The following is a 25581-nucleotide window of genomic DNA, read 5'->3' on the forward strand; positions in this document are numbered from 1 at the left end:
AAATCTAGTTTAAGGTATCATTATTTAACCTCATGAATTATGTAGTGCTGTTCGTTCTTACTTCTTTTCACATCTCATCAGAGTGGTCGGCATTTATTCTCACATTATATCCTTCCACCTTTCATCACTGTTTTGGTCAAAAGTTCTTCTTACCTCTCATGTATTTACTCTGGAATCATTTTCCTTCTTTCTGAAGTACATCTTCCAGAAGTTCTTTTACTAAAGACCTGTTGATGCTTTACTTCTGAAAATTTCTTGTGTTTTTCCTGGTTATTTTTACTCTGCTTGTATTTTTACTGGTTAAAGAATTCTGGGCTGACAAGGACTTTTTCCTTAGCATCCTGAGTGTACTGTTACACAATTTTTCCAGTTTCCATTGCTGCTGTTTAGAGATCAGCCGTTGATGGAATTGTCAACCCTTTCTGGGTGATCCGCCTCTCCTCTGGAGAGGTTTTTAAGATTTCTGTGTATTGGGGAGTTCCCTTCGTGGCACAGTGGAAACAAATCTGACCAGGAACCATGAGGGTTTGGGCTCAATCCCTGGCCTCCCTCAGTGGGTTGAGGATCCGGCGTTGTCGTGAGCTGTGGTACAGCTCGGAGATGTGGCTCAGATCTGGCGTGGATGTGGCTGTGGTGCAGGCTGGTAGCTGTAGCTCCAATTGGACCCCCAGCCTTGGAACTTCCATATGCTGCAGGTGTGGCCCTAAAGAGTAAAAGAAAAGAAAAAAGAAAAAAAAAAGAAAAAAAAAGATTTCTGTGTTATACAGTTTCACTAAGACGGATACAGGTGTAACTTCCTTTCCGTGCATCCTTCCGGTTGTGCGTCTTGCTGTCTGTGTCTGTGGATTCACTCCATCCCTCAGTTCTGAAAGCACATCAGCCATTATCCCCTTTGTTACTTTCCTTCCTCCTTTCTCTGTCTCTTTTCCTGGAATTTTGATTGCATGCACGTCAGGTTTTCTTGGTTCTGTTTGTTTGTTTTCATATGGAAGTTCTCAGGCTCTGGGTTGAATCAGAGCTGTAGCTGCCAGCCTACACCACAGCCACGTGGGATCCGAGCCACACCTGAGAACTACACCACAGCTTGTGACAGCACTGGATCCTGAACCCACTGAGCAAGACCAAGGATGGAACCTGCATCCTCATGAATACCAGCTGGGTTCCTAACCTGCTGAGCCACAGAGGGAACTCCTCTTGTTCTATTTTCTATATTTCTTCACCTCTGCCATGTGTTTCATCTCATCTTCCTGCCACATTTTGGTAATTTTATCTGATCTGCCTTCCAGTTCTTTGATTTATTTTTAACTGTATCTATGCTGATGTTTAATTCAGTCACCGTGCTGCTCGTTTTAGCTGCTGTGTTTTAATTTCCAGAAGCTTTATTACGTCATTACTTTACGCAATCCGTCTGGTCGTGTACATGATCTTTGCTTGCTCATTTTCCGATGTCATATTTCAATTTTTAAAATTTTCTTCTAGAAGGGTTTTACATTCTTCTGCTAATGGCGAAATGTCAAATCTCTGGCTCCTTTCGTGTTGCCTTTTACTTCCTGGCGACTTCGTTCTTGTGTTTTGGATAAAGTTTATTCTACATTATTTTTAGTCAAATTTTGCTTACTGTCATGCTTGACTGAATTTAACCTAAGAGAATTCTGAGGGATCCGGAACGAGGATTTATTTTTCCAGGGAAAAAAAAATTATATTTTTACAACCAGGTGCCAGAAGGCACGAGTCTTTTTAACTTCTCAGCCAGAGCCTGTGAGAATGAAGGTAATTTAATGTTGAGCATCAGATAGGTAATTATAAGTAATCACCGTAAGAGAGAAGACAGGGTCCACGGCCACCTGCTTGGCACTCAGACGGACCCCATCCCACCCTTCCTCAGGGGCACGGCCCCCGCGAGTCTGGCTTCAGGAGGAAACCTCAGCTTAGCTCCCATACCTGGAGCAGGGTGGGGGCCTGACTGGGGACTGGGTGAGGGAAGTTAGGGCACAGAGCTCTCCTAACAAACACACCCACGTTTACAGGAACAAGGGCGATGGGTGGCATTAAGCAGAGTCACTGACAGGCTCTCGGGAAAGCCCGTCATCCCCTTGGATGCACTGGAAGGTGGTCCCTGGACCACAGTGGCTCTCGTGGAGCTGGGAGGGACAGCTCACCACCCACCCTGACTTCCCCTGCTCCCTTCCCCCCCACACCCTGTGTTTCACCCCAACTTGGGCAGCAGGACCTCCCTCCTGGTTCTGATACCCCACAGGACTTTGGTCCGAGATCAGAAGCATCTTCGTCTGTCTGGCAGGTCATGTCCTTAAATACGCTGGGGTCTGCCTGCCTGGCCCTTCAAGGAGGGTTGAACTCATCCTGGGTTACCTGCATCAAACACACCTCCAGTTACAAAAAGTATGCGGTCTGCAGCGACTTTGAAAATGGCTTTAGTACAGGTGGTCTTGGTGTGGGATGTGAAGAAGACGCGTGGCTACTGAGTCGCCATCCTGAAGTACTAATTGGTTCAATTTATTTTTCCGGAACCAAAATTAGAGACAAATTTGTCCCCCGTCTCCTTCCTGGAAGCGGAGCCTCCTCAAAGCAGCTACATTTAACTTAGGTCTGAAGCTATTCTCCCCCCGGGTAGTTTGAATCCCTCCTCCTGGGACGTCAGTCAGGCCCCAGAGGCACCTCACCTGATGGCTTGTTTCCACGCACCGCGTCGTTGGTATAATGTCGACACACATTTGCAGGGCAGCTGGGGAGGGAAGGCACGGTGCCGTGGGCTTGGGGTCCAGGAACCCGGGGTCCAGGTCAGGGGAGGGGGCACAGTGGGAAACTACCCAATAGCAGGTGTGTGGTTGGAAATTTCAAGGTGCCGTGGGGCCACTGAAGAGGTACCGTTGAGACTCTATAGATGGGCTTTATCGAGAAATTGGGATCAAAAGGAAGTCGTGAAGGAGGAATAAGAGTAAGGGAGACAAACACAGAAGGGGACGCCAAGCAGCAGGACCAATCAAGAGAGTCACGGAGGCAACAAGTGATCCAGAGCAAAGGATTCATTCTTCACATTGCAGTGTGTTTGAGGTCAAGAGAGATGCTGCTGGCCACGGGCTGGGGCAAGGGGCATGAGCCACGTGGTCCAGGCAAACTGGACACCTGACCACTGTGTGTGGAGGAGCCCGTGGCACCCCAGCCTAAGAGCTGTCTGGTCCGGCCTTCGGTCTCTGGCTTTCCATGCAGCTCAGGCCAGGTCTGTGCCCCCCTCCTCCACCTCCATGGGGGCTGGGCTCCCCAGCATCTGCCCGCCAGCTGGGTCCCCCAGCATCTGCCCGCCAGCTGGGTCAGGAGCCGGCTGGCCAGGATGCAGGTGCTCCTGCATGGATATAAGGGAAAAGCAACTTTTCATGGTTTAGCTCCTCGGCTCCTTTTTCCTCCCCCCGTGCCTGCTCCTCTCTGCATGGCACTAATTCCCAGGAGATTTGAATCCAAATGCTGGACCATCCACTTGCTCACATTCTCTTGAACAGGAGATTCATCTGACACCTCGAGCGACAGTGGGTGCAGGAGAAGGTGGTTAGGATGCAGCAGGTGGAAGAGCACAGATGCTGAGACCCCCACAATCTGGTCCCACCTGCAGTCTGGAGGGGCAGCTCCCTGATCCTTTAAAGAGCCTTCCATTCACTGTCCAATTTATTTCTCATTCCGTGGTGAGGACAGAGTTGCTGGGCCATCAAGGGGACTTAGTGGGGCTGCCAGGTGGGATGGAGTGATAAACCACTCCTGTAAATCAATCTCTTGAAGTTTTAAGATTGCTTTTTCTACTTAATCCCAAGGAATTTCAGGTAACTAAGCTCCCTTTCAAGTGGGCTAGAACTGGGTCTGGGTGCTTCAGGTCCGGGGCATACGCCTCTTGTAAGTTTTACTGATATAAACGATGGTGGCTCACAACTCGCACACAGTAATAAGCTACACAGCTCCCTTTCTTACGAATTCGGCACAGGCCATCGATTCTCATGGAATATGCGTCCATCGATTCTTGCAGGTCTTGGATGAGAAGCCAGCCTTGGGTGGCTGTTGATGAGTGAGTGTGGCTCCAGCAGGAACCGCGGCTAAAGTGTTCGTTTGCATTAATGAAGAACACACCAGGTTAAGAGGGAGAAAATAGGACGAGGCTGAAACCCACCCACTGGCCAGTGGCTCCTGTGACTTCCTTTCAGAATTGAATGATCGTTTTCCGGCACTGGAGGAGTCTTTCTTCGTCTTCTGGGCTGGAACACGACACGAAGCATCTCCCCCCGAAACACGCACACACAGACACACAGACACACACACACAGACACATGCACGCACACAGACACACAGACACACACACACACACACACACACACACCCTCTTACATTCCCCTGCATGGCGGGCAGGCTCTCCATCGCAGGACCTCCAGAAGGTCCACAAGCAAGCCCTGATCTGTGATCTGTGGTACTTGTCAATTTCCAGGGTGCGAACGCGCCCACCATGTGGATTTCAAGCTACAAATGTGACCCCTTTGAATGCGGGTCTGAGTGTAGAGTGCATGGCATTGCAGGGCGTTTCCGAGACCCAGGAAAAGCAGGTGGGAAGACAAGCAAAGTCAGCGAGATGTAGTTAAGTGATTAGGAGGTGCTGGCCTTCACATATCGCCCTTATTCGCATTTGCTGGATGGTGAATTTACAGAGCAGAATTTTAATAAGGCTCGTGTGCATTTCCCAGGCTGCCCTAACGAATGATGAGACTGCGCAGCTTTAAACGACACGTGTTGACTCTCAATCTGGAAGCGAGAAGTCTGAAATCAGGGTGTCGGCAGAGCCCCGTCACTCCATCTCTGCCTCATCTTCTGCGTGTCTGAGTCCATAATCTCCTCCCGCCTGTCTCTTGGAAGCCGCCCCCACCACTCTGTAAATCCAGCACAACTTATCTCAGGGGGCTTAACGTAATTGCATCTGCCAAGACCCCTTTTCCAAATAAGCCTGGTCCTGTGAACAGGTTCTGAGGGTCCTCCGTTCAACCCACTTCACCGGCATTTAAGCCACCCTCTCATAACATGCCTGAACAATTAATGATCTTCAGGAGTTCCCTGTGTGCCTCAGTGGATTAAGAACCTGACAATCATCCGTGAAGATGTGGGTTTGATCCCTGGCCTTGCTCAGTGGGTTAAGGATCCAGTGTTGCTGTGAACTGCGGAGTCGGTCACAGACGCGGCTTGGATCCTGCGTGGCGGTGACTGTGGCATAGGCTGGCAGCTGCAGCTCTGATTCGACCCCTAGTCTGGGACCCTCCATATGCCACAGGTACAGCTCTAAAAAGATAAAAAAGCAAACCCCCCCCCCCCCCCAAATTAACAATCTTCTCTCACAAGCCGGTCTGAGCCGGCCACGGCACGCCTCAGGGAGGAATGCCCCTTTTCATCATACTTTCAGTGGAAAGGAAACAAACCCTGTTTGTCCATTTATTGGATCATGAAGTTACTAGACACCCGCCTGGTGTCAGGTATGACGGCGGGGCAGCGGGAAGCCGCCCACCGCCATCCTGCTCCTCGATGGCTCCATGCATCTGCCGGGAGCAGCAGGTGCATGCCATCCTCCAGGGTCAGAGCCCAGAGAACAGGGGGGCTGGAGCTCCCTCATGCCACCTAACAAGCGCGTCCGGGAGGCACTTCCTCGGCATCGCTGCCTTTGGCTCTTGAAGACGGCTGAGCCGGTGACAGTTCCAAAGGGCAGCACTGGGAGGAAGCTTGAACTGTGTCCCCCACCTCCCTGCCACTGGTGCGCAGGACAGAGGTGGCTGACTGGGGCCCCGTCCAGCAGCCAACAGCCTCGCTCCCCGAGCGCCCGCTGTGCTACAGCGCCTGAGTCATCACTGGGAGAAATGGAGGGAAAATCAGGGAAATTTTCCAAACTGGTGACATTTATCCTCAGCAGGGACATCGGCGACGACACTGCCTCTGCCAGCGTCTGGCAGAGGAACACAGGTGGGGAGCTGGAGGGGACAACAGCCCTCGTGCGGGGGGTTCCTGCTGCACGACGGGCTGGGACCTGGGTGAGGGCTGGCCCTGCACCTCGGATGCCTCTCCTGCCAGACTCTGCCATGCTGACTCCTTCCAGGGGGCACCCGGGGTCAAATGAGGCAAGGACTATTGTGAGGTAACACACCCCAAAAGGTCAGGCCGGAAGTGAGAGGATGGGGTCGGGTGCAAGTTCCAGGTCCTGCCCCCTGGCTGATGGCTCTGCTCCATGTATCACCTGTCCCAGCAGGTGGCCTGGCCCTCTTCCAAGGTACCCAAAGGACTCAGAGGGCGTGGAAAGCATGTGTGTGCCCTTTCTCAGCCTGCTTGTGCCCCGTTAGCTGACGTCCCTGGATGTGGGCACCACGTGGGTGGTTCCAGAGTCAAAGAGGGAGGAGCTGAGGGTTCTCAGGCCAAGGGCAGGGGTGCAGGATGCCCCCAGAGAGCCATCGCTGCAACCCAGCTTCCTCCCCAGGCAGGAGGTGACAGTAACACTCTGAAATAAATAACCACAGGCCACTTCCAAATAAACATGTCACTTTCAAATGCCCAGGGCCTCTGTTTCCGAATTCTCTGTTCTCTCCACCAAGAAAAATCCATTTTCTGACAAAACCACAAAACCCATGACTGCACTGCTCGAGCCCACAGCTTGTGCAACCTAGGATGTGGGTTGACCAGCTAAGCTCTGGTTGAGCCTAACACGCAGAACTACAGAGATAGCAGTTCCTCAGTATAAACAGAAATCTTCTCAGAGCCAGTGTTGAACAGAGACTGGCTGAGCCCGCCCTGCTGTTTCTCCTTATCCTGGGTTTGGCGCACGAAGGATGCTCTTGCCCAGTTCCCAGGCACACAGTTATAACCGACCAGGCAAAGGGAGGTCCCTTATTCAATTCCATGGCATTTTGAGTTTGTCTGCTTGTCTCTGTGTGTGTGTGACATTTCTGAAGGGACTGATGGGTTCTCATCAGGTTGCGTATCTTTCTGAAAGTGTCATCTAGTAAAACTCCCTTAAGGACCTGCCGTGTGCGTCCTGGGCTGTGAGGGGCTGACGGGACCTGGGCCCTGCCCTCCCCAACCTCAGATCATATACATGCCACGAAGGGAAATGAGCCTGCAGTTGCCACTTTGTCTTAGCACGGCAGCCCAGTTAGTCCTGCTGGAGTTTGGAGTAAGTGCAGGACAAGGCTTTCCAAAGGCCTCTCTCTCTCCGCTCCACTCTCCTGTTGGTTGGGAGCAGCAAGCGGTAGCCTCACAGCGGCCCGTGGACCAGTTTGCAGGACACTTTATTTAGTTATTTGGGCCATACCCATGGAATGTATAAGTTCCGAGGCCAGGGATTGAACCTGAGCTGCATCTGTAACCAGAGCCACAACAGTGACAATGCTAGGTCCTTAACCCAATGAGCCACCAGGGAACTCCTGTAAGAGGCTTGAGATGCTGGCCGCTAAGTGTAGACCACATGTCATGGGGAACAGATCCTCTTTGTTGGGGGAAGGGCGTCAAGTTGCAGAGATGATGGACCCTTGTTCTTGGGTGGTCGGGTTGGAAGTCTTCTGGATGCAGGAGGAGGCCGCTGGGCTCCAGCAGGGGTGTATCTGACCTTTGGGGATGGGAGCATGAGCCGGGGGCTCTGTGACTTACTTCTAGCATCTCTGGCCGACATGGCTGTTCCCAGCGACTAACCTCGCTGGCTGAAGATCAGCCTGCATCTCAGCAAGGCCGGCCCTGGTTCAGGTCATGTGCCTCCTCCTGGAATCCGAGAAGCCATGCCCCACCCCCATTCCCCTCCCTGGCACAGAGCTTCCTGGCCTGTCTCCACCCCCACCTTGCGATCCTCTGTCAGCAGGCAAAGTGTCAGGAACCAGATGATAAATGTAAAACAAGACCCAGAGCCCGTGCTTCATAATCTAACAAAGCTTTCATCTCAGGCTGTCTTGAGCGCTGCTAGATATTTTTTCCATGATTTATCTTTTGACTTTTCTTAAAAAAAAAATCACCCTCAAACAGCATTAGTGCTTCCGAAAATCCACAGACACAAAAATACGATCTCTATTATTACACCTCATTTTCTTTCCTACTACCTGAGAAAGATTCAAGGAAGAAATTGTTATTGTCCACTTATTCAAATAAATTGCAAATCAGTCTGTCAGCACAGTGTGTCCTGTCTTAAGTATTAACTCATTCCTGTAGGAATGGCTGTCTTAAGTATTAGTTCATTCTTACAGGAATCGGTGATGCTGCCTCTCGTGTGGCCTCAGGGCAGCACCTGTTAGTTCTCTATTCTTCTGTCTCTCTGGACCAGGCCAGCATCAGGACCTGGAAGCTGGATGCCAAGGCTATGCGTTAGGCTTGGGATGCTGGAAAGGGACCCGAACCAGAGCGCTGTCCTCAGCTGCCCCTTCTTCCCCCACTTCTAGCTCGGGCTTCTCCCCATGGTGGATGTGGACACCCAAGGTCCAGGTGCCCTGGGAGCCCTCAGGACGAGGCTGAATGGAAGCAGTCCGCCAGGTTGACCATGAGAGCCTGGAGCTTGGCTGAGTCTTGCAGATGCTGAGAAATGACTTAGAAAGAGGGGGGTGGGAGGAGGCAGAGGGAGCCCTGAGTAGGGACACCTGAGGAAATGAAGGGTGGAGGTGGCACTGAAGGAAGGCTGGCACCTGGTACAATGTGGCATCTACTTCTGGCCGCATGCCTCGTGCGCCTCAAGTCACCCTGTCTGGGTGGCTGGTCCCTGGCACCACGAGGTGGGAGATTTCCATTCTGGCTACTGAGGCACAGAGCTGCCCTGTAGCGTGTGCAAAGGATCTCCAGCTGCTCACAGAGCTGGGGTTGGAGCGCTCCCTTTGTCTTCACTGTGGGTTTTGTCTTGTTCTCCTATCAATTGCTGAGCGAGGCTGTTCGTTTCCAACTATTACTATGAAGTGGTTTTCTTCTCTCTTTCATTCTATCCATTTTTGCCTCGTTTATTTCGAGACTGTCCTTAGATGCATGCATTTTAGCTTTTGGTTTGTGTTTTTAATGTGCTAGTGAATCTGTCGAATGCTGACTATGAAGTGGTCCCTCTTCGTCTCTGTAATACCCTCTCTTTGAAGTCTGCCACTCCTGAGGGTAGCACAGCCACACGAGTGCCTTTTGCTTGTCGTCGCAGGTCACACCTTTTCCTATCCTGCTGCTTTGATCCTATCTGAGTCTCTTCCTTGAGGACACCCCTCTCACAGACCGTCCGGGCACATCTTACTTGTTCATCTGCTCTGACAAGCCTGAGTGACTGGAGGGTTTGATCCGCTTATGTTTAATGTAACCACAGGTGTGTTTGTGTTGTGTGTCCCACTGTGCTGTTTGTTTCCTACGTCCCCCAGCTCTTTGCTTCTTGGTTCTTTCTTTCCTATTTTCTTTGCTTTGTTTGCTTGTATTTCATTCCATGTCTTCGATTGATTTTTATTATACCTCTTTTTTTTTTCTCCTTACTGTTTGTTCTAGAGATTGCAACACTCATCTCCAGTTTATCATAGTTTATCGAATGCAGCCTGCCTCTCTGTTGTGATTCTGTTGTATATTTCACTTTCATAGATGTTGTAAACATCAAAAGAGATTATTATACTTTGCTTTAAATCTTAGTTTCTTTAAAGAATGTTTGAAAATGAAAGAAGCACTGTTTTTATATTCTTCCAATTACATTTGGACATCATCCTGTGTTTCCCCTTTTGTCCTGCATCAAAAGTGTCTGATTTCTGCCTGCTTTTGGTTGCACTTGCCAATGTCTTAAAACAGTTGCCCATGGAGTTCCCGGCGTGGCTCAGTTGTTAACGACTCCGACGAGGAACCATGAGGTTGCAGGTTTTGATCCCTGGCCTTGCTCATTGGGTTAAGGATCCGGCGTTGCCGTGAGCTGTGGTGTAGGTTGCGGATGCGGCTCGGATCCCGTGTTGCTGTGGCTCTGGTGTAGGCCGGCGGCTACAGCTCCGATTCGACCCCTACCCTGGGAACCTCTATATGCCGTGAGAGTGGCGCAAGAAATGGCAAAAAGACAAAAACAAAAAAACAACAAAAAAACCCCAAACAGTTGCCTTTATAATAATTTAGATTTGTTTTCTTGACAATTGGTCTAGCGTTTATAATAGTTTTATTAATGAGAAGATGAGTTCAGCATAAGCGACTTCACAATGACCAGAAGTCAGAAGTCGTATAATCTACTCTATCATGAATCACCTTAAACTATCTATATATTTTTGTGGCGGTCACTTAATTGCCACCGTCTTTACAGTTCTGCTTCTGAAGGGCACATGCATGAGCTTGGGCGATTTAGTCACAGCCTTTTAATGACAACTTTATTGAGATATAATTCACATGACCAAAAAAAAAAAAAATCACTCCTTGAAAGTCCCCCCAAAAGTGATTGTTCGGATTTTAGTGTCTTCAGGGAGTTGTGTAAAGCATCACCACTACCTTCTTCAGGGCGTTTCATCACCTCCCAAAGCAGCTTTGTACCCGTCAGCCGTCGCGCTGCCTTCACTCCCAACCCCCGCGTCTGTCTGTGCGGGTTTGCACATTCTGGCCATTTCATGTGAATGGAGCCGTGTGACTGGGACCTCTGTGACTGCCCTCTTCACTTAGCGTAACGCAGTGAAGGTCCGTCTGTGTTGCAGCAGACATCAGGTTCGCTCCTTCGTGTGGCCAAATGCTATTCCATTATGTGGGCAGACTGCAGTCAGTCCAGGGAGCTTTAGCCCCCGACCGCCTGCCACACCAACTTCTCCAGCTCAGCTTCTCCCTGGCATCAAGCTGCCCTTTTCGTCCCGGCCAGCTGAACCCCAAATGTCTCTCCACCTCGAATCACAGCAACGGTGGGGGTAACAGGGTGTATTCAAGTAGAAGTCTTCTCCTGAGCATGGAGTGATGAAGATAAAGTGACAGCAGCATTCAGTGCTGACAGACAGCTTCTTGGGTTCACCTTCTGCTATTTACAGTAATTCTCTGCACGATGGAAACTTTTTTTTTTTCTTACTGAAACTATTTTAGTGGACTTGACTGTGAAAAGGAAAGATTACAGGCACATTAAGAAATATCCCAGTTGTGTTAATACAATTTTAAAATTTGGTTTATGGATTTATAGCTCCCTGAAGGGTGAGAAGGGTAAAGAAATACATGAGACTAGACATGGCAAGCTTACTCTGCAGACTACTGCTGGTTTTCCTCCACTGGAAAAATCAAAGCTAAGGTCACATTGATGTGCTTGGAGCCAGGGCGGTACGTGTCCCTTATCAAAGTGTGTGTCGCAAAACGGAGATAATTTGGTGCCGATCCACACAACCAAGAAAGGAAAAGATATTGATTTGTAGAACTGTCAATATCTTCTCCCTATAAAGGAAGAGGAATTGAGCTGACTATAAATAAATCCTCGCGCTTCTCAAAGAAGCCACTGGAAGATGGGTCCTCTGAGTCTGGTGTAACGGTCATGAGCAGAAGGAGCAGAGCAGGAGCCGCCGTGTTTCTGCTGGACCCGCAGAAAGACAGGGCCCTGGCTACAACATCACTGCCGTTGGGACCACATGGCCATGCCCCTGCCTTGGGTTCTGAACCTGACTCTTGGCCAAGAGCAAGTGGGTGCAGAAATCCCACAAAGGCAGAGGAGGGACTGGGCTGGACAATTCCTTCCTGCTGCGATCATGGGCTCTTGGCTCCCATGGGTGCCATCCCAGGACCCAGCCATCGTGTCTGATGGACAGAGCCCTCCTGCTACCCTAAACGTTTTATCCTCAGACCGAGAGGGAAGAATTGGAGTGTGGGCAAACCACGGCACGTCTATCTCTTTGTTCCTCCCAATGCCGCAGACCGATAGATGGCGCGTCTTTCTTTTTTTGTCCGTGGTGGAATTAGCTTTGCTCTTATTGTTAGCTTTCTGTTTTGGGAGCAAAGAGAGCAAAGACATTATTGATGCGCTAACACTAAAGATGTATAAATGTGGTTTCCAAAATTTTACTCTAAGAATCTCTTTTCTCGTGTATTTTGTATATGGTATGAAGTGGGAGTTCAGCTTCAGTTTCTTCTATTTGGATGATAAACCATCATTTCTACACCAATTCAAAAGACTTTCTTGGTTTTATATTAAATTCCTCAAAATGTTGTGTTCTAGTCCTGAATCTCAGTCTAGTCCACTCACCTCTCTCCATGTCTATTTTTATGCCATTCCAGATTTTTGGTAATGACAATGGCTTTGCAACAGGCCTATGGTACGTGGAGGGTTTTCTCATCACTTTTTGGCATATAATCTCTCAACTAACCTTGGACATTTATTGTGCCATGAAATCTTTATGATGGTCGTATTCTAATTTTTTAAAAAGAGAATGTGAAATGTGCACCTGTTCATTCTTACTATTCTTTAACTCGATGAATCTTATTATATTGATAGTTGCACAACCACCATCACCACCTAATTTTAGAACACTCCCATCCCAAACCCCCACCCACACCTCCCGCTCTTGTTATGATTCCTTCACCGATGTTTAGGGGTTCCCGCCAGGTTCCATGCCTGTTTCAGACACTAGGGTCCAGGCAAGGGGACGGATGGTCCTCATGCAGCCCAGGTCACCGTTGGGAAGACGCAGGACAAGAGAAGTAGGTAGTGTGTGCAAAGCGTTAAAATTGCAAGAGCAATAAAGCCGGAATGAGGATATGAGAGGATGAGTTTGTCCTCCGTCCTGGACCCTGAAGAAAGTCCTAAACTCCAGAAAGGAGGGGTCTCCTCAAGGGCCGCAGAGCCCCCTCTGCCCACCCAGGCCTGACAGTCACAAAATAGGGTGAGCAGGGGCCTTAACTCACTTAACTCACAGAGCACCATGGCTGGGTGGTGGATTAGAACAGTAAAAATGACTTGCTTCCTAGTCCTGGGGGCCTGAAGTCCAAAGTCAAGGGGTCAGCAGGACCACACTTCCTCTGAAGCCTGTAGGGGATGGAGCCTTCCTGCCTCTCCCAGCTTCTGATGCTGCTGACAATCGTAGGTATGTTTTGGCTCACAGCTACACCCCTATAAACCTCCATCCTTCACGCCCCCCCCCCGTGTGTCTTCTACGTCCCAATTTCCCCTTTTCGTCAGGACACAGTCATATGGGGTCAGGGTTCACCCTGAGAGCCTCACTGTAATTTGGTTTCCTCTGTAAAGACACTCTCGGCAGGTGAGGCCCACAGTCAGCCGTGACCGTGCTCAGGGCTTCAACCTACCGTTTTGGGGACACGAAATTCGATCCCTGGCAGTAGGCTGTGTAGGGCATGCAGAATTCATCTGCTTTTTTGAATATAGAGCCCTGGGCTGTGTACAAATGACAGGAAGGGCCCCTCTTCACACCCCAGAGGGCTGCTTACCCCAGGGCACCTTGTTCCTTCTCAAGGTCAGTGCCGGGGTCTGGAGACGCCACACCCGCCGACCGCAGGTGCTTCCCGCAGTGTCGGCATAATGACACCCACGACCTGCGGTCCGCTCACATCTACATAGTCTGTCAAATTATTTTTCCTTCTGCTTTCTTGGGATTTATCTTGTTCTTTTTCTAATTTTTCAAGGAGGACACTGCCGTCATTAATTTTAACATTTTCCCCTTGTGGAGCATGGTCACGGGAGGACATAAATTTCCTTCCACGTCCTGCAGGAACAGCACCACACAGGTCGTGATAAGTAGCGTTTTCATTACTGTCTGGCTTCAAATACGTGCTCTTTTCCATTCGCATATGTCCCTCACCCACAAATCATTTAGCGATGCATTTTCATCGAACTGCTGTCAGAGAAGATGATCTGTACGCTATTGGTTTCCCAGCAGTTTTGAGACCTCCCGGTGGCTCGGAACTTGGTTGAGGCTTGTAACATCCACGGACCCTGGAGAAGAGGGTGTTTATTATTCGACTGTGGTGGGTGTGGTTCAATCCTCTTCACTTAATTGGTACCCTCATTACACTCTTTCCATCTTCAGGAGTTGGCAGACTTTTTCTGTAAAGGGTGAACCGTAATATGTCCAGCCTCCTGTCCACGTGTTCCAACGATGCCACTGTCTCCTTGCAGCCTGAAAGTTGGCACAAGCAACAACATGTAAATGAAGGCAGCCGCGCTCCAGTGAAATTTTATTTGCAACAACAGGTGAGGTCTGGCCCTTGTTCTGTGTCCTTAGGACTTTTCAGTCGGCTTGATCTGTTCCCTAGTTGCATTAAAATCTACTCAGCAGGGTGTGCGCATGTGTTTCAGAATCCCCTTTTGCTCTCCGCACAGATCCGCAGTTTCTATTTCAAGGCTATGTTATCAAGTGCATAGTGCTTTAGGTTCACTGTTTTATTCTGAATGAGTCCTTCAATCATTGTCAAGCAGCCCTCTCTAGTCATACAATGGTTTTTGCCTTAAAGTTTGCTTTATACGATATCAACATATTTACTCTAGCTCATTCTGAGCTTTATTTTATTAAATTAATTAATTAGTCTTTTCTAGGGCTGCACCCGCGGCATATGGAAGTTCCCAGGCTAGGGGTCGAATCGGAGCTGCTGTAGCTGCTGGCCTTTGCCAGAGCCACAGCAGGGTCAGATCCACGCTGCGTCTGTGACCTACACCACAGCTCACGGCAACACTGGATCCTTAACCCACTGAGTGAGGCCAGCGATGGAACCTGCAACCCCCTGGTTCCCAGGTGGATCTGTTAACCACCGAGCCACGACGGGAGCTCCCCTGCGCTTTCTTTTTGATTTCCGCTTCTGGCCTGGTGTGGGTTACTTCCGTTCCCACACGGCTGACCTGTCAGGGTCTCAGCCACCTTTCAGGTACGCGTGAACAGTACATGCGGATGTCTGATTTGGGGTGTGTTTTTTCCCGCAGGACTTTATAACTCTTTTTAAAGAGTTCAACCCTTTTCCGTTAATTTAAATGATTGAACTATTAGGGTTCAGGTCCACCTGTCTGGTCTGTGCTTTCTGTTTGTCACAGTTTTCTTTTGTTTCCTAATTTTATTTTCTCTTTTCCACGTGTTGGTTTTATTGTATTGTCTCATTTCTCTCCCTTTTCTTTCTATTTTTTTTTTTTGTCTTTTTGCCTTTTCTAGGGCCACTCCTGAAGCATATGGAGGTTCCCAGGCTAGGGGTCGAATCAGAGCTGTAGCCGCCGGCCTAGACCACAGCCATGGCAAAGCGGGATCCGAGCTGCATCTGCGACCTACACCACAGCTCACGGCAACGCCGGATCCTTCACCCACGGAGCAAGGCCAGGGATCGAACCTGCAGCCTCATGGCTCCTCGTCGGATTCGTAACCACTGCGCCATGACGGGAGCTCCTTCTCTCCCTTTTCTTTAACCTTTATAACTCGTACCTTTTACTGCAAAAGCATTAATGGTCATCTTTAACTTTTCACCACTCGAGCCTCAGGAAAGCCGGAGCTGAGCAGTGTCTTCCTCCTTCCAAATGCGCAGGGTGTCAGGCAAGCTTAAGTCTAAGTACAACGGGTGCCCTTGCGTGTTTCCACTTTGTTTGAAAAGGTCCCTGAGGCGTTCCCATGGAGGCTCCGTGGAAACAAATCCAACTAGTAGCCATGAGGATGCGTGTTTGATCCCTGGCCCTGCTCAGTGGGTGAAGGGTCTGGCATTGCGGTGAGCTGTGACACGGGTTGCAGATGCAGCCCGGATCCCGCGTTGCTGTGTCTGTGGTGTAGGCGGGCAGCTGGAGCTCCGATTTGGCCCCAGAGAGGGAACCTCCCTATGCCCCAGGCACAGCCCTAAAGAGCGAAACTTTAAATAAATACATAAACAAACAAACAACGGTCCCTGAGCTCACCCAGCCACCCCCTAATGTCTTTATCAACCTGGTTTCCTTCCGGCGGTTACAGCTCCTCTGGGAGCCGACAGCTCGACCCGTCATGCCCCCAGAGGCCGGCTCGCTCAGCCTGGAAACGGAGCTTCGAGGCATGGGGGACAGAGTGGAGGGAGGGGGGTGGGCCTCAGAAGCCCCCGCCTGGGCCCCTCCACGTCTGCCGCCCCGTTTCATCCTGCATGTGCTCGGGACGCAGAATCCTTGTCTCCTGGCTACTTGCCCTGGAAACCTTACCGAACATTCTCGTGTTTTTCTTTCTCCGAGCGGGTTACTCTCAGAAGGGTGTAACTTGTTTCCTTCTTTGCGGAAAGATGCTATTTCCTTTGCTTTGCAGGGAGCGTGCGGCCCTGCGTGCAGTATTTTACTTTCCTCCTGCTGTGGCCTCTCCAAACTGCTGTTTTCTCTCATGGCTGTCAGAGACCCGACTCCTGGGGACACCACGTGCAGCCCGGAGACGCTGTCCTGTGCTGCTGTGTCCTCGGCCGGCCTTCCCGTCTTCCTCCAGGGCCAGCTGCTCCTCCACCGGGGAGTCGCCACGGAACTTCAGCAAATGTCCCGCCATCACCGTCCACTCGAGGCGCTGGGTCCCTGTCCATGAACTCCAATTCCCTCCGCTCTTTGAGGTCAGCCCTGCCCCTCTGGCTCCCATGGCCGAGGGTCCTGTGACAGCCAGATGTCCGTCGGCCCCCTGGAGAGATGGCGGACAGGGTGACAGGAGGAGGGCAGAAGGAGCCATCATCCGGGACAGAGTCACACCCCTGCTGCCAATCCAGCCGCACCGCTCCTTCAGGGGATTTCGCTTCTCAGGCCTCGTGTTTGCAAGGGTTAGGGTGGAGCCAGAGCAAAGGGGAGCCTTGCTCTCACACGGAGGCTTCCGTCTCCAGCAGAAACAGGCAGGGAGCTTCTAGGAGTGCGCGGCTGCTTCCCTGCTCTCTTCTGGGAGTGCGGCTGAGCTGGATGTGGGCGGCTGCAGCCCCATGAGCCTTGGTAGAACCCCGCCATCCAGGGCCCTTGTCTCCCAAGGAAGTCCTGGGAAGTGAAGCACCGGCCCAGCTTGCCTTCCTGAAGTCCCAACCAGCTGACACTGGTATGCGGGCTCCTGTGCTGCGTCAACATTGGTCGAGATTTTTTGCTGGCCTTTGAATTTGCCTGTGGACACCAGGGGGACCCGGCGAGGAGGGGAGGCCTGCTGCTCTCAGGCCCGGCAACCTCTCTGCTCACCTTTGTAATTAGATGTGAAAGAAAAAGGTGGTGTGACAGTGTCCATCTGACGCCCACCAGAGAGAGGATGAGCCAGGAACTTCGATCTCTGGGATGAAATGCAGCATAGAAATGCAAATGTGGGAAGGTGTGTGATTTTAATAAGAGGCGCTGTTCCCTCCCCACGCTCGGCCCCGGGTCACGGAGGAATATCCTCCGAGGGGGCACCCTGTGCACGGCCTTCTTTCCTGGTGCCACCCTGGGCTCCCCTACTTGTTCTGAACCCCCTCCCCCGGGGGAATATAAACGGGGCACTGGCTCGCCCCAGCCGGTGGCTCTGCTCGTCTCCTGTGACTCACCCCATCCTGCTATAACTAGAATCTCCCCACTTTTTACTCCTTTCCATGGCCAGTGAAATGCCCATCCAGCCACAGCTTCCTCGGGAAATAAGAAGAGATGTTTCCCTGGCCCCTCCCGGGTGCGGGTTTGTGGCATCTTTGGAACGTCATCCGACCCTGCCCCACCTGCCCTGCACCCACGCCCCCTGCCGGATACCCTCCCCCCCTGTGGTCACTGGCACCTCCTCATGGGTGTCTCCGACCCTGCAGGATGCGTCCAACTGGACCTGCCTGCCCGTGGTCCCCTGCCTCCATCATGGGAGTGTCCAGGCTCCTGCCCCCACCCCCAGGAGGACGAAGGGCCCGTGGGGCAGAGCCACCCCAAAAGGCCAGGCCGAGACCTGCGGACGCAGATGCGTGTGGGGTGTGTGCCGGCCTTGGCCCTGGGGCGTGGGGGGCTCTGTTACAAGACTTAGATGAACGGCCCCGTGGCAGGTCTCAGAACGGCCGGAGCACTTTCCAGTCTCTGTCCTCTCTTCCCTCTTGCCTCTTCTCAGGGAAAGGGACCTAATTTAAGTGTCAGAGTCACACACAGGGGACGGGACTGAGGGGGGATGGGGCGTGCAGGGCCAGTGGTCCCCATCAGGTTCTGGCTCCCCAGTGGCTCTGCTCCCTGTTTCCTTCTTGTCTCGGGAGGCAAGTCAAGGGGCAGAGACGGGGCTGGAGGGGGCCCGGGTCGGGGGAGCTGGCGGCGGGTGCTAAGGTCCCAGTGCCCCTGGGCCCGGGGCGTGTGCTGAGCAGCGGTTGAGGGCGCATGCGTCATGGGGGAACCACCTTGGGGCCTCTTGGCAGCCTCTACACACACGTCCCAATGGCCTGCGGTCTGCTTGCCATGGACAAACTCACTGGAAACGCACTCGTGTTGAAACCGAGGACCAGATCCTAAACCTTTGTGTCTTGAGGTAAAAGCCCTTTCCTTTAGCGCCTCCCCCCCCCACCCAACAACCCGTCCCCGTCTCAAAGGCTGGCTCCAGAGTTAAGGATGAGGAAACAGCCTTTCAGCTAAAAACTAGTCGCTCCACTCTCCGTCACGTCAGGTCCTGCCTGGCCCAGGAACTTGTTCCCAACGGTTACTTTCTAGTGAGAGTTCTGGCACACCTCGTGTTTTCTTTTATAGTTGAAACCCTCCCTGACACCCCTTCCGTGGCCGCAATCTTCATTCCAGAGAGAAGGTCGAGGGACGCGAACCCCGAAGACACGAGACCCCATCACCGGACCCACGCAGGTCGGGTTTGACGGCTCCGAAATGACCTGAGGATGAAGAATAATACAGACACCTTAATCAATAACCCCGTCTTCCAAGATAAGCCTGTAAAGCCCCTGCTGTCCCCTCCCAGGACGGGACACAGTTCTGAGGCGTTAGCCTGCTGCGTCCTCCTTTGCCTGTCGTGCGATTAAGCTGTTCCTTCTCTTCCTTGAAACTCCGTCTCCAAGACGTAGTTGATGCCGGGGTACGGAGGCCGCATTTTCGGCTGCAACGTCTCCCGCTTGAAACACGGACCCTCCTGTTCTCAGCAGTGCTCTCGACAACGACAAGGCCCGGAAGCTTGTCACACCTCGTGCTCCGTAGACGTGAGGTGGTGGGTGGTACAAGGGGCTCCAGCACCGCTGAGAATCCACAGCCCGGGGACACGCCCAGAGCTAGCAACACAGAGAAGCCACACGGGGACCCCGGGCGACCTCAGCCAGATGGACGAAATGCATCTTGCAGGCTCGCTGCACGGAGCTCAGAAGTAGGACCACGCGAGCCAGAAGGAAGAAGGCATTTGCCCTGGTGGGCAGTGATGGAGGGTCAGAGTCCTTCTCAGACACTGTCAGTCATCTGGATGCTGTTTACGTGCGTGGGTCTGTTTCTGAGCTTCTCAGAGGCGGGCCCTTCCACTGTGCGCACTCCTCTGTGTATTTGCTGTTGTTGTTGCTTGTCTTTTTAGGGCCGCCCCCAGGGCATGTGGAAGTTCCCAGGCTAGGGGTCCCATCAGAGCCGCAGCTGCCAGCCTACACCACAGCCACAGTAGCAGAGGATACAAGCTGCATCTGTGAGCTACGCCACAGCTCACGGCAACCTGGGATCCTTAATCCACTGCGTGAGGCCAGGGATCAAACCCCTATCCTCATGGACACTAGTTGGGTTCTCAACCCGGTGAGCAACAGCGGGAACTCCCGCCAGTAACTGAGAATCACCTCCCGGAGCATTCAGAAGCCTGGATCACATGGTGGGATGGCAGGAGGTGTGGACGTAGGTCCACTTGCCTCTCTCGGGAGGGGATCCCGGTGGCTGTGGCCTTGGGTGGCTGCATCCCTTGTGACTCTACAGCGCTGGGCCTTGCAGTCGGGGCACTGGCCATGAGCAAGGAAGGCCATGAAGAACCACAGGAGCAGGGTTTGCAAATCACAGGATGCCTCTTTCCTGTAGCTGCTTAATCTACGAAGAGGCTGGACGTGGGCCTGGCGGCAGGCATCTTTATGGCTGAGTTATACGGTGCTGCTGGGCGCGGGGCCCGTGCGGGGGCTCCGCCATCCGTCAAGGTGTCCAGGTGGGCGCCCTGCCCGGGATGCGGGAGTGATATCAGCCGGGAGGGGGCAGCTTGGGAGGGAGGCATCTATTACGGCCTGGAGGCTGTAAAGGGCCGGGGAGGCCAGGCACATAAATTAGCTGTAAAGACCGGACCGAGTGCCGAGCTTTTAATTTAATCTCGTATTTATCTGGCTTTATGGCAGAACACAGTACTTTTTCACAAATATGGTTATTTCTGCCACAACATTTCAAGTGCAGGGAGGAAATGTGGGCAGTGGGAGCCAGGATGCTGGGCGGGGACAGAGAGTCTGGATGCAGCCGGGCTAAGGAGGCTCCCATCCTGCCCCTGCCCCCGCCAGGGAAGAAGCCCCCTGGGCATCTGGAAAGAAATGCGCTTCCTGACAAAGCACCTGGCTGACGCAGGTGGGGAGCGCTGCCCGGGCTCCAGGTGGGGCCCACCGTACACATTATCGCGTTGGATTTTAATGCAAGGGTGTTGAATTCGGGTGTTTCGTTGTGGGTGTTAGCTCTGGTTTTTATTTTTTGGTGGGGAAAGTGTTAATTAAAAAAAGAAAACAGGGTCCCAAATCCAGGGGACTATCCCTTAAACATGATCTCACCAATCGTCAGCACGCGGGGTTCCGGCCGTGACAGCCTGGTCAGAGCTGCCGTGCGTCCAGGCACGGAGGCAGTTTCTGAAGCCGTCCAGGCACAAGACGGACCCCCCCCCCCCAATTCCTGCTTTGCTGACCCTTCAGCTGATCTCAGTGCCTCCTGCTTTGCACTCCTGGCAACGTCTCATCCGTTTCTGGCTGAGATTTGGCCCTCACTGAGCTCCGCGAAGCCTCCTTCCTGGTGCCCCACACCCACACCCCTGCCGGCTGGGTCTCCCGTCCCCATTTCAGTCTGTGGGATCCCCAGGCACCTGTGCTCACAAGCAGGGCTCTGCGACCTCGTCCCGCACATCCTGCCTCCTGTCTCCTGGGCCGTGTCCTCCCCCTCCCCCCACAAGGTCACCGTGTTTGTGGCTCTGTCCCCAGGAGGATGGCCATCACTTTGGCCACCTGGTCTTCCTGCCCGATGCTCCCCAGGAGGACAAGTGGGCCTGACCTTAGGGGTGCCCCGGGTGGGGTCCTGCACGGGCCCTGCCTCCCTGCCAGCCCCAGGGGCCACTAACCTCACCTACCCCCACCCATCTGGTCCACGTCGTGTTCACCTGTGTATTTTCCCAGGTTGCCCGCAGGCCCAGCCCTGCTGGGGTCACACACGCTGTTTCTCTTCCCTGATGACTCCCTGAGCTCCTGGTTATCTGCTGACCTCAGCTGATCCGCTGGAGGAAGGTCGGCCCTCCGTCCTCTCCTGCTCATGTGTGGCCATCAGGTCAGCCTGGTGACTGCCCACCTCCACCTTCCTGACGCTGAGCTCAGGTCCTCTCACCAGCCAGTGAGCGAAGGGCCAAGGGAAGAAAGAAGGAAGGAAGGAGGGAAGGAAGAAAGAAATAGACGGAGGGGGGAGGAAAGAAAGTTTGTTTTCCTTCCTTGTTTCTCGATGTCGCCTCTACCGTCGTCTGAACGGTCAGGCGCCATGACCTCACCGTCCAGGGAGCCCACCAAGCGGTGGCCGTGTGAGCGAAGGACCCCTGGCTCATTTTGCCGCTGCTCTGACACCCCCTTCACAGCATCTGGTGCTCACGCGCACAACCAGGAACCGGGCTCTGATGGACCCTTCTGGTCTCCCGTCTCTAGAATCATGACGCCACTGGTGTACCTGGAATTAATGAAAAAATGAGTACGTTAATGGATGAAGAAGTGAGAGTGAAAGGATTCCTGAGAAGGCTGGGGTTCTTGGAGGGAGGGTGTCAATTTATTGTGAAGCACATGAGACTAAATTTACAGAAGGAAATGTTTCCATGGCCCGTCGGGAAAAATGATGGGGAAATAGACAGAGAACAGGAGGTCATCCAAGGAAGATGGGAAGGACATACTTGGGGGGCTCAGAAGGAAAGGACTCGTGAAGGAGTCATTGAAAAACAGAGCTGGAGGGGAAAACACAGATTAAGAATTGAGAGCTGCTGTCGCGTATCGCTCCCCAGGGCAGGAAAGAGTCATACATTGGCAAGAAGCTGAATTTCCAGGCAGAGTGATTTGTCATGGTCCCCACACTGAAACCCATTGAGGAAAATTGTCTTATCCTAGCAGAACACAAGGCGTAGACTAAAAACTGATGCCCAGGTCTCCAGACACCCAGTACCCTGCACGATCAGCGTCGTCAGTCGTCAGCGGTTCCCAAAGAGTGAGTGGCAGACCCAGGGGGCAGAACTCACTCAGGGCGGCTCTGAAGCCTCAGACTCTCCATCCACATTCCAAGCCTGGAAACCTGTGATTGCGCCAGAATCCACCTGCCTCTGACGCCTTTGCATCTCGTCTTCCCACCTGTTCTCTCAGTTAACCATGGATTAGCTGACTTAGAGCTAGCTACCCTCCACCTATCTATAAGTCAATCAATTGATCTTTAATCTATGTAATCTTTCTGTTTATACTCCTCTATCCATCTACCTGTCTCTGACTCTATTATCTATTTATCTATATCTGTCTTCTATGTCTAATATTCATCCATCCACTTCTTTATTTGTCTCTCTGTCCATCTTTCCATTGGTCTCTCCATCTTAAAAGAACAGTAATTTCTAAATCTTTGGTAAAAATGACACAAGCTTACTCCAAGAGAGTGAAGTGACTCAGAGCTGACAGAAGAAAAAGCAGATTCCACAGTTCTTGGAACCCAGAAATAACCACAGATAATATTTGGAGAAGGTTATTCTAGACTTATGTCCATGAATATATAAAGATGGAAGGATGCATTGACAGACTGGCAGAGAAGTGCACAAGCCAGATGAAATGGGCTCATAAAATGAAAGTGGCTTCGACCCATATAGTTTTTAATAAAAGATATGTATTACTTGGAGAAGCAGTGCACGGAGCAGGGGTTGGGAGTACAGGCTTAGAATGAGACAGCCTGTGCTCAGATCCTGGTGCTGCTACCATTTACCTCCAGATGAACCAACAAGTCCTCGCAGGTCTCCTCCTCTTAGTAGAAGCATAATAGTATATTCCTCATGGTTGTGGGAAGGAGAAGAATTAATATTAATATACGCAGATGCTTCCACTGGCGCCAAGCACAGAGGAAGCAGGACCCATGTTGGATAGGAATGAATGGAAGGCAAGTCCAGTGAAGGAACATTCAAAATTTCAAATAAAGGTTTATTCACGAGAATTGTGACTTCCTGACATGTGTACGTGTTTTCGTACAAAATGACCACTAAAGGCATAAGGATGAGTTCTTGTGTATTTTATCACAGCTTCAACTGAGACAGAGCTGACACACCCTGAACACCGCTCATTTAAAGGCACACATCAGTGGTTTTGGCACCTCCGCAAGGAAGCATCATCACCCTAATCTAATGTTCGCATAGTCCCCTCGCCTCACAGAGCATCCCTGCCCCCATTACCTCCGTTTATTCTCCATCTCCTCCAATCCCTGGGTCCTGATGGTGACCAACGTACTCTCTGTCTCTGTAGATGTGCTTCTTCTAGACATTTCATAGGGTCGAAATCATACCCATAAGTGGCTTTGTGACGCACTTCTTCCCTTAGGGCACCATTTCCAAGGTTCAACCAAGTTGTATCAGAACTTCACGATTGTTATGGCCAAGTAATATTCCACTCTATGGATGAATGCACCATATTTTGTGCACCTGCTCATCAGTTGGTGGATGCTTGGGGTCTTTCCATTGGGGGTTATTATGGATAATTCTGTTGAGAATGTTTGTGTACAGTTTTTACGGGGACATGTGTTTATACTCCTCTCTCGAATGTTCATATACGTCTTAGAGGGAATTCTGGGATTGGATGGTAATTATAAGTTTAACAGCCAAGCTGTTTTCCACAGGGTCTGTACCATTTGACGGTCCTGTCCATACCCCAGAGGCTGTAGTTTCTGTGCATCGTCACCAGCGCTTGTTAATGTTGGTCCTTCTAATGACAGCCCTCCTTGTGGGATACAGGTTATCCCACTGTGGTTTCGATTTGCATTTCCCTACTAGCTAATGATATCTCTCATCTTCTCAAGTGCTTGCAGGCTATTTGTGTGTCTTCTTGAAAGAAATGTCTATTTCTTTAAATATTTTAAAAACAGGATTTATAGGAGTTGTAAGAGTTCCTTATCTATTCTGGATAAAGTTCCATTATCAGGTATACGATTTGCGAATGTTATCTCCCATTCTAAGGGCCTTTTCACTTTCTTTCCATTTTTTTTTTTTTTGGTATTTTTAGGGCTGCACCTGTGGCATATGTAAGTTCCCAGGCTAGGGGTCAAATTGGAGCTGTAGCTGCTGGCCTAGGCCACAGCTCACAGCAACATAGGATTCGAGCCACATCTGTGACCTACACCACAGCTCATGGCAACACCAGATCCTTAACCCACTGAGCAAGGCCAGGGATCAAACCTGCATCCTCATGGATACTAGTCAGATTTGTTTCCACTGAGCCATGACAGGAATTCCCCTTTTTGCTTTCCTGATGGTATTATTTGAAGTATAAACGTTTTTCATTTTGATAAAGTCCCATTAACCTATTTGTTTCTGCTTTTGGTGTCGTCTCCAAGAAACCACGCCTAAGCAAAGATGACAAAGGTTGAAACTTATGTATGTTTTCTCCTGATAATGTCCCAGCTTTCGTGCTCACATGCTGATCTGTGACTCGTATTTGGCTAATGTTTGTGTGTGCTGTGAATTTGAGGTTCCACTTTGTCCTTTTGCCTGTGGATGTCCGGTTGTCCAGACAGCACATTCATCGAGAAGACTGTTTTTATCCCACTTAATCATCGGACATCCTTAGTGAAAAACAACTATTGCTTTTTTTTTTTAAGTATTTTTAAGTGTGTGTTTAAAATTTATACAGGAGTTCCCGTCGTGGCGCAGTGGTTAACGAATCCGACTAGGAACCATGAGGTTGCGGGTTCGGTCCCTGCCCTTGCTCAGTGGGTTAAGGATCCGGCGTTGCCGTGAGCTGTGGTGTAGGTTGCAGACGCGGCTCGGATCCCGCGTTGCTGTGGCTCTGGTGTAGGCCGGTGGCTGCAACTCCGATTGAACCCCTAGCCTGGGAACCTCCATATGCCACAGAAGCGGCCCAAAGAAATAGCAAAAAAAAAAAAAAATTATACGGTAATAATTACGCTCCCCCATCAAAGAACAGGAACAGCGCAATTACACTTTGCCCATTTCTACTGTGCAACCATTTCACTGTGTTTGTATGGATGGCCGTACCTCCTGGTAGGAATCCAAACCCCAGCCTCCACAGTGGTTTCGAGTTAGTTTAATATCTGCTGATTCCCAGGTCCCCCTGGGTCTTTGGCCCAGGATGCTCATTTACATTCATTTCTTAGTGAGATGGATTTTTTTTTGGGGGGGTGGTCCTGTTGTTTCTGGATGTTTGCATGTGGAGTGTCTGCCTGTCATCTTTTTCTTTAAAGGACTCACCCCTCCCACCTTTCCTTCGGAACTCTGGAGACCTTGTCCTGCTGCTTTTTAATTTTTTTTTGATTGTGGCCTTGAGGAC

The sequence above is a fragment of the Phacochoerus africanus genome, chromosome 7 (genome assembly GCF_016906955.1).
Source record: "Phacochoerus africanus isolate WHEZ1 chromosome 7, ROS_Pafr_v1, whole genome shotgun sequence".
Classification (NCBI taxonomy): domain Eukaryota; kingdom Metazoa; phylum Chordata; class Mammalia; order Artiodactyla; family Suidae; genus Phacochoerus; species Phacochoerus africanus.